The 15167-nt window shown below is 41.7% G+C and overlaps 1 long non-coding RNA gene across 1 annotated transcript; it reads right to left on the bottom strand.

Annotated features, from left to right (window-relative positions):
* Positions 1-3563: 3563 nt before the first annotated feature.
* LOC142142777 (uncharacterized) lies at positions 3564-5990 on the bottom strand. Its single transcript, XR_012689326.1, has 3 exons — positions 5912-5990; positions 4104-4342; positions 3564-3703 (listed from the first exon to the last, which is right to left on the bottom strand). It is a non-coding gene; the product is annotated as an uncharacterized LOC142142777 (long non-coding RNA).
* Positions 5991-15167: the final 9177 nt, after the last annotated feature.

Below are 15167 nucleotides of genomic sequence, written 5' to 3'. Positions count from 1 at the left end.
AATATAAATAGAAATTGAGAAAGGCAATTTGGTATCTGTCTGCATCATCCTCATCAACATTATCATTAGCGCCCTCGTCGCCTACACAAATCTCCCCCTCATCCTCTTCTAATTCCAAAGTGGCATCCTCAATTTGTGTATCAACGGCTACACTCGGGCTGTTCAGGCACACATCAGCAGAACTGCTGAAAGGGCCCTTCTTTATAGGTACACAAACAGAATGCTCACGATTAGACATATCACTGGTGGATGGACTCTCCACAGGGATTGGTGTCATTTCTGATTCAGAGCATACATTATCCTCTAATGGCTCTGTCCCTGCTCTAATACAGCCTGTGACCTAACCCTGCTCTATCCCTTTGTCAAATGGCGATGGCTTGCTATGTAGGCAGGTATTTATGCTTTTCAAATATCATGAGAACTGAGCTCTGAGATCCGACTACGTCATGATGACGTTTTGCCTCGATTTTGATTCCGAACGGGCGAAGTTCGGGTGGGTTCGGTTCTCGGGGAACTGAGCCTGTCCATCTCTAATCCTGGTTGAGATTAACAGGTGCCGTTTGTGTTGTAGTGCCTGAAAATCGCAGGGATAGCCCCAAAATTTAATATAATGCTTCCCAAACACTCAAAACTATACAGCCGCATGTCTAGTTAGTATGGCTGCCAGGCCATGCCCCTGGCATGCAGGAGTTTTAATTCTTTTTTATATAAATTAGCAATTTTGAAGCATTGCTTTAAAGATAAAAAAGGTTCCTTCCAACTATTCATCCAGGAACGCATCCTTAATATATTGCGTTCTGTTAGTTAAACATTTTGGCGGTGCTATTTCTTTTCTCCAACCTTACTCTACATTGTTAGTTCTCAAAAGCAGTAAGAAGTGTTACAAGTGTCGATTTAAAGTTTGGAGTCTAGTACTGAAGATACTATGCTTTTCCTCTCCGAAGCAATGACAATTAAGTCAAGCAGGCATAGTTGAGCGTCCAAAGCGCCAGCCTGCCTACACTATGATCACGTCAATTATGCAACATGTTGTAATGATCGGAAGCCCTGATAATGAGGAGAGGAAATCGTGTTGTCCTCTATTGCTATTTAAAATAATTTCAGCTCCACAGTGTGGCCATTTTCCAGGGTGAGCAGATAAGCGGAGAACTTTCTATGTTTTAGAAAATTGTAAAATAATAACATTTTTGAAAAAATAATGTCTCATGTCCAATGAGTCACTAGCTATGGATTTTATAGTATACAGCATACTTTTTGCAATGATCGGAAGCAGTAACAATGAGGTGGGGAAATCGTGTTGTCCTCTATTGCTATTTATAATACTGTCAGCTCCACAATGTGGCCAATACCCTGGGTGAGCTGTTAGATGGAAAACATTGTATGTTTTAGAGAACTGACAATAACAACATTCTTTAATAAATAAAGTTTCATGTCCCATGAGGTTCTTTATGTTTTGATTGCAAAATATACAGCATACTCTCCTATTAATATATTGCTACTTTGTTTCTTAATAGTACCTAAAATAGTGAAGAACCTAGCAGCAGAGAATATCACTACCACTTCTGTATCTCTGAGCTGGCAGCCACCTGATGGAAATGCAAGTTCTTATATCATAGAAATCTTGGAAAATTCAACATTCAGTGTGACTGTAAACACAACCTCTGCTACAATTGATCAACTGACTCCTGGGAATTATTACACATTCCTGGTCTCTACTCTTGTTGGAGGAACAGTAAAAGGGAACAGTTTTGCAGTAACTAATTATACCAGTAAGTGTCTTAAAGAAGGGTTAGGTTAATGTCTAAAATAGAATTTGTATTCTGTTATGAGTCAATGAAATGATTTAGGTAGTTAGATATCTTGATAAAAAAAAACACAGTGTTATTAAGTAGGCTAGATTTTAATAAATCTTTTATATGCAGGGCTCAGCTGTTTTGGCCTTTATATTTTATTGTAGCCTGCATTAGGACTTCCTGACATCTATAAAAGAATGTATGTATTTCCTTGATATCTGTAATGCTGGTCTAAAACAGGATTCCTAAATAAGTCAATAGATCAAAATAGCAAATATGTGATGGATTGGCTATAAGAGAAGCCCCAGATCAAAGTTATATTTCTGCAACATGTTAATAATTTAAAGACATAGTTTTGAATTGCAGTAAGAATAATTGTAAGTTAACTGCTGTCTTGGAATGCAGGAGTTTTAATTTATTTTTACTATAGATTAGCAAATTAGAAGCATTGCTATAGAGATGATAAAAGGTTCCTCACAACTGTTCATCCAGGAAAGCATCCTTAATGTATTGTGTTCTGTTAATTAAATGATACATTTTGGCAGTGCCAATCCTTTCTTTCAACCCCAATCGACAATGACCATTCTCAAACTAGTAAGAAGTGTTGCAAGGGTTGATTCAAAGTTTAGAGTCAAGCGCTGGAGAGATTATGCTCTTCCTCTTGGAATTACTGACCTTTAAGTCAAGCAGTCATAGCTGAGTGTCTATAGGACCAGCCTCCTAACACTACAATCGCATTACAAGTCCCATGTCCCATGAGGTACTTTATGTATTGATTGTAAGATATACAACATTCTCTTCTACTAATATATTGCTACTTTGTTTCTTATTAGTACTTGAAATAGTGAGGAACCTTGCAGCAGAGAATATAACTACCACTTCTGTATCTCTGAGCTGGCAGTCACCTATTAGAAATGCAAGATCTTATGTAATAGAAATGTTGGAAAATTCAACATTCAGTGTAACTGTAAACACAACCTCTGCTACAATTGATCAACTGACTCCTGGGAATTATTACACTTTCATTGTCTCTACTCTTGTTGGAGGAACAGTAAAAGGGAAATTTTTTGCAGTAATTAATAATACCAGTAAGCATCTTAAAGATGGGTTAGGATAATGGGCCTGATTCATCAAAGAATGGATTTTATCTTTTCTCATAGTAAGTTGCGTTGAGTACTTTAAGTCAAACCGGGACATTCGCAAATCAAATAAGTAACGCAAATTAGAAAAACACTTCCTCCTCCGGTCCATTAGGCGACAGAACATAATATGCAATATGTAATAGGCAATTTACTCAGTTTACAAGTTCCTCTACGTTCACTTCCACTATGTTAAGATAAGAAATGTATACGTTACGCCCAATGTGAGAGGCCCGACGAGTTTGTTTACAAATTGCCTTATGTGTATAGAGTTATCGTTCTTCCCATGTTACTGTGGATTTCTTTCAAAAATCTCAATCGATACTTAGTATCCTCATTTGCTGCTAGGCACAATTAGTGGTGCTATATAAATGTTGCAATGATGAAGTAGTAGTAACTAAGGACAATAAAGAATGCATGTTGGAATCAAACAATTACAACATTGAAGCTAGATTGTTTTTACCCACATGTTGTGCAATTGTAATATATTAATAAAGACACACACCACTGATTATTTTTGATTAGGTTATATAATTTGAAAAAAATTTAAAAAATTTAAACTATGTACAAGGACAAAAAAAATTAAACTATTTGCAAAAAAACAAAAGAAGAAAAAAAATCAATCATACATACTTGACCATAATTGGGTCTGTTTTTTTGTTTTTTTTGAATATTTATTTAATTTTTTTTTTATAACATTTTGTTATTTCCCCCCTATTTTGGGTCAACGATGGGGGGGACTGGGCCACAGCGCAGAGTCATCAGCGTGAGCTTTAAAAGGAAAAAGAAAAACAAATAAATCCCTGGCAACCTAATTGTGAAAACAGACAGAAGTTAGCAGAGATGTGTACTGTTACATTAAAATGACAGCAATGTCTAATGGGATGCCAAATACTGTTGGGGCACTAGTCTTTTGTGTGGCCATTTTATATATATATATATATATATATATATATATATATATATATATATATATATATATATATATATAAATACTCAATTTTCTGGTGTATTTTCTACAACTACATTGAAGTCCCATCATTATGGAAACCTGTGACATTTATTTCAACTGTAATTGAACATCTGTGACATTGGGGATTTATTACCAGTCCAGTCCGATGGACATCTAAATGTTATAAAATTAGGACAAGGCTTTAATGAAAATACTTACTATCTCCCAAGGCCTCCACAACTTTAGGAACCACCTCCTCCTCCTGGTGCACACTCATGGCCTCGTCCGCGGCCTCCGCCTGGGCCTCGGGCTCTGTCTCCGCCTCGGACTCAGCCTCTGCCTCGGCATCACCCTCGGCTGTGGCTCAGGCTCGGACTTGACATCCGCCTCGCTCTGGCGCTCGCCCTCTGCCTCTGCCCCCTCCACCTCTTATTGGCGCCATTCCCGACGTCTACGGTCTGTTGGAACAATAAAAAAAATATAAGTGTATTGTTTAAATATTAACCTGCTTAACAATAAAATAGATGTAGTCCGATAATCATGTGATCTAAAATAGTGAAACTTTATATTGCCACCACAGATAAATATTAACCTCTCTCAAAGGATATAAACATGACAGACACACACCACTTCACATGGCCTGTATCAAATGATTGCTTTTAACTTAGGGATGTGGACTATCTCACAGTGTCCTAGTGGTTAGCATTTCTGCCTCACAGCACTGGAGTCAGGAGTTCGATTCGCAACCATGGCCTTATCTGTGTGGAGCTTGCATGGGTTTCCTCCAGGTGCTCCGGTTTCCTCCCACACTCCAAAAACATACTGGTAGGTTAATTGACTGCTATAAAAAAATTACTCTAGTTTCTGTCTGTGTGTGTGTGTGTGTGTGTGTGTGTGTACACTTATGCTAGGGAATTTAGACTATAAGCTCCATTGGGACAGGGACTGATGTGAATGAGTTCTCTGTACAGCACTGATGATTTATTGCTGCTAAATAAATAACTGATGATAATGTTAATTTTGAAATAGTTCTTTTTTGGGGCCACATCATAATTTAACAAGACATATAATAAATGTCTGATTAGGTATATATAATACAGTAGGTATTTTTGTTTGACCTGCTAATATGTGAAACTCATCTAAGGACAACTGTGAGTGTGGACATGGTTTTAAAAGATGGCGTTCAAAACATTTTGCTCACACAAAAACACATCTGTCTGTGTAATATTCAAAATGATTTGAAGCTAAGGTCATCAAGTTACCTTACTGAGTAGTACTTCTGCATCACAGCACTGGGGTCAAGAGTTGGAATCCCAAATCTGCCTTAATGTTCTGGAGTTTGTCCCTTAATCATTAAGGAAAGTAAGTGTTAAGCTACATAAATTTCGATACAGGAGCCAAAGCAGGTTGCATTGGAGGGGGAGTTACCTTTCTAGTGTGGAGGAAGATTGATAAAATTAAATAAAATTGATTGTGGTAGGCCATGCCATGTGATTTGGGTTAACATTTTTGGAACATTATACTAAATAAGTATATTTAAGCACAAATTTATGCGACTAATAAAGAACTCACATATCCTGATCTCCTCCCTGAGCTCACTCAGCAGCTGCGGTTGATGGCGATGGAGGTCGCTCCAGTGCCGTTGCAGCTGAACCACCGTCTGCCGTTTATTGTAGCGCAGGCCCTTTGATAGGCCTGCAATTTCACCTTGTTGGAGATGTATCTGCCCGAGGGCATACTGTCCATGCCCTCGGTCACCCGCAGTTTTCTCCTGGCAAACACCGCAGACCTCATTTTAAATCTACAAAACCTACTCTGCAGTACTCTGCGCTCTGATTGGTTTTCTGAGTACGTATGGGTGAGCTGACGTCACACACGAACCTTTCCTACACCTGGGTGCAAAATGGTTGCCTGTCGATCCAAAAATATGGCGTTTGGCGCGGATGAGACAAGTACTTTTTGTTTTGCAATGAGGAAGTCATTAGTGTATACCTGGCCTAGCAATTAAATCAGGAATTTAAACCCACCTGGCCTCTTCCTTCACTCCTGCTCATTTGCGATTTTTGCAGGCAGGCTCTCGGTTAGAGGACTAGAACTATCTTGAATGTATCCTGTGAATTCACAAACATTATTACAGTAAGTACTATTTGATGTTACATGTTTCAATAGATACAACATTTTTGCTTCAGAATAGCAACCAAACTTCTTAGGCATAAAGCAATGTTTACTGTGCTTGCAACTTTCAAAAAGTGGGCTTGGCTCAAAATGCACAGAAAAAGTGTCACATTTTTTGCAACAATCTGCTTCTGAGTTTCCCAAACAAAACCCAAGAGTAAGCAGAAAGCATTACAGCATTAAGCATTGTTGGCAGGATTATTTGAAATGTATCTACGCACTCTTTTTGGTGGCCAAAAAGAATGTATGTACAATATTGTCTACACTCTCAATCATCCTTATGCCTCTCTTTTGCCCTCACCTCAGATTTCAATTCAAATTGGTTGGATACAGTCACTCTGCTCAGTAATCTGACTTGGAGATAGGTGAGTTCTCTGTGCTTCAAACACTGCTGATTACTTAGTGATAAGAATGGAAACCGACCAATTTACCTTCATTTATCTGGGCCTCAGAAGGGGGTGGAGGCCCATTACACTTGTTTGCGAAGTGTCTGCAGATAATGTAAATTACAGACACCTGGACCTATAAACTTTTAAAACCTTATTGTGTGGACTTTTAAACTGCTGTTGTTTTTGTTATGCCCTCCTTTCATCTTTTCTGGTGTGGCATTTGTCCATTTGCTTGCAAAACCTAGCACGGGAATAACAATGTAATAAAGTCAAAACTGAGTAGTGGAAGTATATTGCAAATGATGATTCGGTGACTTTATATACCCCACTTTTCGGACCAGTTTTATAAGTTACGGGTATATATTTAGAAAACACAAGCATTTATATATTAAGGTGCATGTGCTTGCAAACTAGGTCAGAGTCTGAGTGATGCATTCTTTAGTTTAAGCATACAATAAAGTAAATTATTGGGGTTGGTTTTTTTCAAATTAGCAAACTTTAGCATGACGGTTTCATTTGTCAATGATCACACTCCATTTCTATTCTAGATAACTATGTCTGACGCCAAGCTCAGAGGCCGGGACGGATGTGAGAACCCGGCGACGATTAAACTTTAACGACCGTGAAATGCAAATATTAGTTGAAGAAGTAATTAAACAGCTGTATTCCGGGACCAGGCGGCTGAGCGCCGTTGAAAAGGTGAACAGATAGGAGGCCATAACTCAAAAAATAAATGCTTTCTCACAAATGAAGTGCAGAAATGGAACAATGAAAATGCTTGTTCAAAACCAAAATTTCAGTTTGATGACTTAAAAAATAGTACAAGTCTGACGACTGTAAGCTTGACACATATTGTGTCTGTGTAAGTCATTTGTCTGTCAAGGCCTTTTTTAAACTAGAAAATGGCCATGGTTGCCTCCATGTGTACTTAGACAATTTAAAAGGGCCAGTTTTCTCCATTATCCACCCTTGAAAAGCCACACACATTTCACGGTGTAGTTGGAGTGTTAATTTGTGTGTAAATAGAAAATGGATACTATTATATTGCATGTTTTTGATTATCAAACCATTTAAAGGCATATTTTTCTTTCAAATTTCGACAGATGGGCAGACTATTAACAACGTCGGTGGCAAGGAGGCATGCTCAATAAACTGGCGGGGGACCTCCCCAAGAGCTCCACCTCACAGCACTAGAGAAGCGTGCAAGTGTGGCTATTTCTGAGGTGGAAGTTAGTGGGGCGGGCCGCATTTATACAGGCTGTGACCCACCCCTAACAGGCCACTATCTCCCCTAGGTTAATTAGGAATATTTAATATTTCAGTATGTTAATGTTTATGTTTTGTTTAGAAACATGTGGCACCTCAATCAGTATGTGCCATAATGCAACCTTTACAGTCATACTCTGTTTGTGAACCACATAATAGGCAAGGAAATGTGTAAATCTGTTGTTCAGATCAAAATCAAAACCTAAATGTGTATCATTGTTAATTTCCAAATCACATTTACTTAATAGACATGGTTGCTATTTGGGAATACCAAATTTATGCATCACACTTTCCCAGAAAAAATATTTGGTCAATGTATTTTCTTTTAGGTTGATTAGTTTAGAAGGTAATTTTTGCTATTTTCATTTTCTCTACATACAGAACGTGAGACTGATGCAGGCCATGAGGCAGAGGAGTGGGCTGATGCCAGTCCCGAAGTGGAGGTGCCTGCCCGTGATGTGGATGTCACTCAGAAAGAGGCTGCCCAACTCTTGAGGTTGCAGTCACTGGCGCACATCAGGCAACATTATGAGTCCGCCACTGAAGCACAAGATACACATTTAGCTGAAATTTCAAACACCCTCACCTGTATGGAGCACAAATTTGACCAACAACTCACCACTTTAAGTAATAGCCTCTCACATTTTGGTACCCAAATGTCCACTGTAAATACTACACTCTCCACTATTGCCACCCTTTTGGAAAAAATGTATAACAAACACTCCCAACGCCCTCCACAAACTGTCACTTCTTCACCCATTGTAACCCATACCACACACTCTTCCTTCTCCCCCACAGCCCACCAGCTCCCTCATGATATTTCAACCTCTCTGGCTCCTGCCCCTTCTGTGTCTGCCGCCTCTTCTGTGTCAGCCGCCGCTTCTGTGTCTGCTGTCGCTTCTGTGTCTGCTGCCCCTTCTGTGTCTGCCACCCCTGGCCATCCCTATGATTATCCCTATGACTATCCCTATGATTATACCCATGGCCATGCCCCTCACAATTCTCCTTGCCATTCCCCGTACTATCCCCATGGCTATCACCCTGCCAGTCATCCGGACTATCCCCATGGCTATCACCCTGCCCATACCCCTGCCTATCCCTATGGTTATATGCCTGCCTATTCACATAGCTATCCCCCTGGCCCTTCGTCACACCCTCGCTCACAATCTGCCGACCAAGAGAGTTTGGAAGCTTTCTCTGAGCCCTCCACATCACGGGTTACTCTAACCCAGACCCGACTTTCAACTGCACAGCGTGGGTCACAGCGTGGCCAAAAAAGAAAAAAATATATATTTTTTTTGTTTAAAATTTTTATTTTTTACTATTATAAAAGTAGTGTAATGAAAATTAAATTACATTTGCATTTATAACTGCTTGGTTGTTAGTTATTGTAGACATATTAGTCTTTCTGGGCAAATTCATACATATTTGCGATTGTCAGTACATTGTTACATAGGAACACTGAGTCTACATCCCTTAAAGCAATCATTTAAAAGTGTCTTACAATACATTTCAGTTCAAAATGGCCCTGCAAAGTGTTTGCAAACTCTAATCCTATGTATTATTTGACCAAAGTTTAGGTGGAGGGAAATAATACAAATACCCAAGAATTCACCCACAACAAGACAATACCCCCAAACTCCAAGGTACAGAGTAAACTGCGAGCCATACTTTAGGACACTCAAATAGTTTGATCCACAGGGACAAGAGTGTAACATCAGAGTACACTACAACATTTAAAAGTGAGTATAATGGCTGTTTAATTTACATATTTCAGACCAATAACAACACATTTAGATCTGTCTGGCCCTTATTGCGTGGTCCTGAGATGTGTGTACTACTTAACTGTAGTGCAAGCTAAGGTTTCATTCTCCTGTGTTTTGTGTTTCATGTATATGTTTAGTTTCCACCCTTAGGTCCATAATGTAGTACTTTGAAAATTAATCCATTAGGCACTTAGGCCTAAAAAGTTTTCCTGGTAGGGCCTGATTCCTTAAGGAACTTAGTCAAGACGTTTCTTACTTAAGTCTCCTGGACAAAACCATGTTAAAATGCAAATGTCTAACATTAGTTTCCTATTTTGCACCTAAGTTAAATACTGTCTGTTTTTCATGTAGCACACAAATATCACCTATAAATTTCAGTATACAAATAAACTATCAAATATTTGTGGCCTACATTAAAAAACAGCCAATATTTAACTTTTGTACAACATAGAAAAATAATTATCACCCCTTTATTTTTAACATGGTTTGGTCCAGGAGACTTAAGTTAGAAATGTCTTGAATAAGTTCTTTAAGGAACCAGGCGCGTGGTGTGCTTTATTTGTAAATTGTGTCTTGTGAATGCCAGAGACATTTAGTGGATTGTTGGAAAAGTGTCATACTGTAACTTAGCTTCTAAATACAGGCATATTTTGCAGCACCTGCAGTGTATCATGGTTTGTGTGAGGGAACAGTGTCTACCAAAGGATGAACAGCCTACAGTGTTCCTTGGTATGTGTGGAAATACTTCCACCAAGGCAGATACCCTACTTTACCAATATTATCTTTAATTAATGTAACAAAAACAACATGCTCAAAATCAACATATGGTTTATTAATATCAATTCCAGGTATGCATAATGGATACAAGAGTCGTACCTACAATACAGTGCTGGTCCTATTATGGGCATCTTTGAAAAGACAACTAAAGGCTTACCCTTTCCTGATAGTGCGAAGCTCCAGTGCCGGCCAGGTGGCCACTGTTCCGCATTCACTGTCACCATGTTTATGGAAAGCACTCTGAATCACCAGACATGGTAACTTTAGATAAAGAAATAAGAACAAGGGTCATCGCAGTCCTGCTTACAATCTCCAGATATTTCTGAGAAGAGCCTCAGGCTGTAGGGGTATGTGGACTGTCTGCTGTGTCTCTGGATATTAAGGCCTAGGAATACAAGACACATTTCATAAATAAGATGATGACATCAGGCACAGAACAGCACCCTGTTTGTTTGTAAATACACAACAACACATTATCTAGTTAGCCTCTAATGTGTTAATAATTCACAATGTAACTAGCAGGCCTAAATAGACACAATCTATATAAATGGTTCAAGCATTATGTAATTTTGCCTATTCGTTCCATTGTGGTTGAAACAGAACACTTGCATGACTAGATTTTAACAGAGGCCAGGTCATTAGCCATAGCCTGATCTACAGTTGTTTATGTAAACAAAGCTAGGTATTGTGACACAAAAATGTTCCAAACAAGAAAATATAATTATTGATGTATGTTTCTCCAGATCAGTAGTACACATACACTTACTCATTTGCCATAAGTGAACAATAGGAAGCCTCATACTAACATGAATACATTACCTACAGTGTTTTAGATAATGTTACACCGTGTCATATCTGACCAATCGTAAGGCTCATATCCAACCACAGTATGGTGGTGAGCACAGACATGCTCTGGAAATGAAAACAGACATAATGAATTCCCAGGGCTAATGTGTGCTAGGACAGACACTCTAGGGGAACATAGGGATACAAAGTACATCTTAAACAGTATAGGGTCAGTTGTCCCTTGAGTAAACTTGTTTTAAATTATATGACCCAAATCCTTAGGGAATGGATTGAAGATTTGTAGATTTGTAGTAGGGTTAGGCTTTTGCCAAGTCTTACTGAACAATTTTTTGTGGAGTGCTTGACCTGGTCAATGTGATTTGGTTTTGAATATTTGGGTTTAATGTTGAAATTACATTTTTGGGCCACTCCTATTATTATTATTATTATTATTATTATTATTCTTTATTTATATGGCGCCACAAGGTGTCCGCAGCGCCGTACAATATACAGTACAGACAGAATACAAGGGTATGACAGTACAGAGTAGAACAAGTATCACCAAGACTTCAATATCTCCAAGCAAAGCAAATAGAGTGGTGTAGGAGAAGAAGAAATGGTATTGAGACAGAAGGGAAGAGGGCCCTGCTCAAAGGAGCTTACATACTAAGGGGAGGGGAGACGGACAGCAGGCACAAGAGAAGTCAGAGGGGTTCAAGTACAAGAGTAGATGGGAAAGTGGGAGGAGATGAGAACGATAAGGTTAAGTGGAAGGTTGGAAGGCCTTAAGGAACAGATGGGTTTTGAGAGCCCGCTTGAAGGAGCCAAGATTAGGGGACAGGCGGATGGAGGAAGGGAGGTTGTTCCAGTGAAGGGGGGCAGCACGGGAGAAGTCTCGGACTCTGGCATGGGATGAGGTGATCAGTACAGAGGAAAGGCGACGGTCATTGGCCGAACGCAGGGAACGGGCAGGAGTGCGGATGGAGAGGAGATTGGAGATATAAGGGGCAGTGGAGTGGGAGAGGGCCTTGTAGGTGACAGTGAGGAGTTTAAAGAGGATTCTGAAGGGGAAAGGGAGCCAGTGGAGGGCAAGGAGGAGAGGGGAGGCAGAGGAAAAGCGGCGTGAGAGAAAAATAAGTCTCGCAGCCGCGTTAAGTACAGAGCGTAGGGGGGCGAGATGGGAGTGGGGGAGGTCGGTGAGGAGAAGGTTGCAGTAATCGCGGCGGGAAATAATGAGAGCATGGATGATAGTTTTGGCAGCCTCCTGGGTGAGGAACTGCCGAATGCGGGCAATGTTCCGTAGTTGGAAGCGACAGGAGTGGGCAAGAGATTGAATGTGGAGGGCAAAGGAGAGGGAGGAATCCAGGATGACACCCAGGCAGCGGAGTTGGGGAACAGCAGAGATGGTAGTGTTGTTGACGGTGATGGAAAGTTCACGGTGGGTAGAAGATTTAGAAGGAGGGAAAACAATGAGTTCAGTTTTCGCAATGTTGATTTTGAGAAAACGTGAAGACATCCAGGAGGAGATAGCGGAGAGGCAGTCAGAAACACGAGAGAGGAGGGTGGGGGGAAAGATCAGGAGAGGAGATGTAGAGTTGAATGTCATCAGCATAGAGGTGATACTGGAGACCAAAGGAGGAGATGAGATCACCCAGGGAAGTGGTGTAGATTGAGAAAAGAAGAGGGCCGAGAACAGAGCCCTGAGGGACCCCAATGAGGAGGGGGGAAGGGGGAGAGCATGAATCCGGAGTGGAGACAGAGAAGGAGCGGTTGGCAAGGTATGAGGTGAACCAAGTGAGGACAGTGCCAGAGAGGCAGAGAGAGAGAAGAGTCTGCAGAAGGAGGGGGTGGTCCACGGTGTCAAAGGCCGCAGAGAGGTCCAAGAGAATGAGCAGGGAGAAGTCGCCCCTGGATTTGGCCAAGAGGAGGTCATTAGTAACTTTGGCCAGGGTGGTTTCAGTCGAGTGGAGGGGGCGAAAGCCAGATTGGAGGGGGTCAAGTAGGGACTTAGCAGAGAGGTGACTGGAGAGGCGGTTGCAGACAATCCTCTCAAGTAGTTTGGAGGCGAAGTCGAGAAGTGAAATGGGGCGGTAGTTAGCTAGAGAGGTGGGGTCAAGGTTAGGTTTCTTAAGAATGGGGGAGATAAGGGCATGTTTGAAGAAAGAGGGGACGATGCCAGTAGAGAGAGACAGATTGAAGATGTGTGCAAGGTGGGCGCAGGCAGAGGGGTAAAGGGAGCGAAGGAGGTGAGAGGGGATGGGATCCAGCTGGCAGGTGGAGGGAGGAGAAGAGAGAATGAGGGAGTGTACTTCGTTACCCGATGTGGGGCGAAAGGAGCACCAGGGTTGACTATTAGAGGAGGAAGGTACGATGACAGTGGCTGAAGTATGCGATGAGGGGGAGATGTCCAATCTGATAGGCTCAATTTTAGAGGAGAAGAAGGAGGCGAAATCAGTGGAAAAGAGGGAGAGAGGGATGGGGAGGAGGGGAGGAGAGGAGGGAGTTAAAAGTGGCAAAGAGGCGGCGGGAATTGGAGGACTGAGAAAAGATGAAAGACTTAAAGAAAGATTGTTTGGCAAGGGAGAGGGCGGAGCTGAAGGAGGAGAGGATAAACTTAAAGTGAAGGAAATCGGCCAGGGAGCGAGATTTCCTCCATAGACGCTCAGCAGCACGAGTGCACTTCTGAAGGAAGCGGGTAAATTTAGAGTGCCAAGGTTGGGGTAACCGCGGGCGGCAGTTGACAGAAGAGGCAGGTGCAAGGGCATCCAGAGCAGTGGTAAGGGAGAGGTTGTAGAGGGAGGTCGCCTGCTCAGGGCAGACCAGGGTAGGAAGTGGGGCAAGAAGAGTGTCCAGAGAAGAGGAGAAGGAGGTAGGGACCAGAGCCTCAAGGTTGCGCTTGGTGAGGGTGGATTTAGGCAGGGGGGTTGCAGGGGAGGACGACAGAGTAAAAGAGAGGAGGTGGTGGTCAGAGAGCGGAAAGGGGGAGTTAGAGAAGTCGGAAAGAGCACAAAGATGAAAGAAAACAAGATCAAGGGAGTGACCAAGACAGTGGGTGGGGGATGTAGTCCACTGAAAGAGACTGAAGGAGGAGGACAGGGCAAGGAGTTTAATGGAGGCGGGATCGGTGGGGTTATCAATAGGGATGCTAAAGTCGCCAAGAATAATGGAGGGGAGGTCGGAGGAAAGGAAGTGAGGAAGCCAGGCTGCAAAGTTATCAAGAAAGACGGAAATAGGGCCAGGGGGGCGGTAAATGACAGCGACACGAAGGTGGATGGGGAGAAGAGACGGATAGTGTGAACTTCGAAAGAGGAGAAGGAGAGGGAAGGTACAGTGGGAATGACCCAAAAGGTACAGTTGGGGGAAGGAGGAGGCCCACGCCACCTCCCGGATGGTCTTTCGGTCTGGTGAAGTGGTAGAAGGAGAGGCCTCCATGGGAGAGAGCAGTGGGGGAGACAGTGTCCGTAGACGAGAGCCAGGTTTCCGTGATAGCTAGAAGGTTAAGAGAGTTGGAGATGAAGAGGTCGTGAATGGCAGGCAGTTTATTACAGACGGATCTGGAGTCACTCCTACGCGTTGTGACATGGTTGTGCACAGTTAACATTAGCCATATTGCTAGTGCTTGCCTTTCCTTTATAACACAGTCCCTCTAGGTTCCAGGATGGTCATGCAGCCATGGCATATTCCTTGCCAAGTAGCTACTTAGGCACATAAAACTATGCTTAGTGAATGCAGCTAATTTTACATGCACCTTGGTGTAAACCCATATGTTTGGGATGGGGTTTTACATCTCCCTACGGATTGTGTGCCAGTGATCATTACTTACTGCTTGCTTGTCATTCTGGAGGATGGCCACTCTGGTGTGTGTGGAGAATGAAATTGTTGCCTCATAGTGCTATTATGTCTAACACCTTGAAAGTGCTTGTGATACCCTACATTTAGACACATGTTGAAGCAGGCATTGTTCTTACTATGGCAAAAACTATCCCTACATATTAATCACACACACACTTACAGATACTACTTGCAGAAATTCCCATCATGATTCTGACTTAAGGCTAATGTTTGTTTTTTTCCGGAACCAATCGCAATGTGAATGCTATTGCAAATTAATGTTAACATCAGAC

This window comes from Mixophyes fleayi, chromosome 3 (assembly GCF_038048845.1).
Source record: "Mixophyes fleayi isolate aMixFle1 chromosome 3, aMixFle1.hap1, whole genome shotgun sequence".
Classification (NCBI taxonomy): domain Eukaryota; kingdom Metazoa; phylum Chordata; class Amphibia; order Anura; family Limnodynastidae; genus Mixophyes; species Mixophyes fleayi.
The sequence above is the reverse complement of the archived record's forward strand: the minus strand, read 5'-3'. Positions and strand labels throughout refer to the sequence as shown.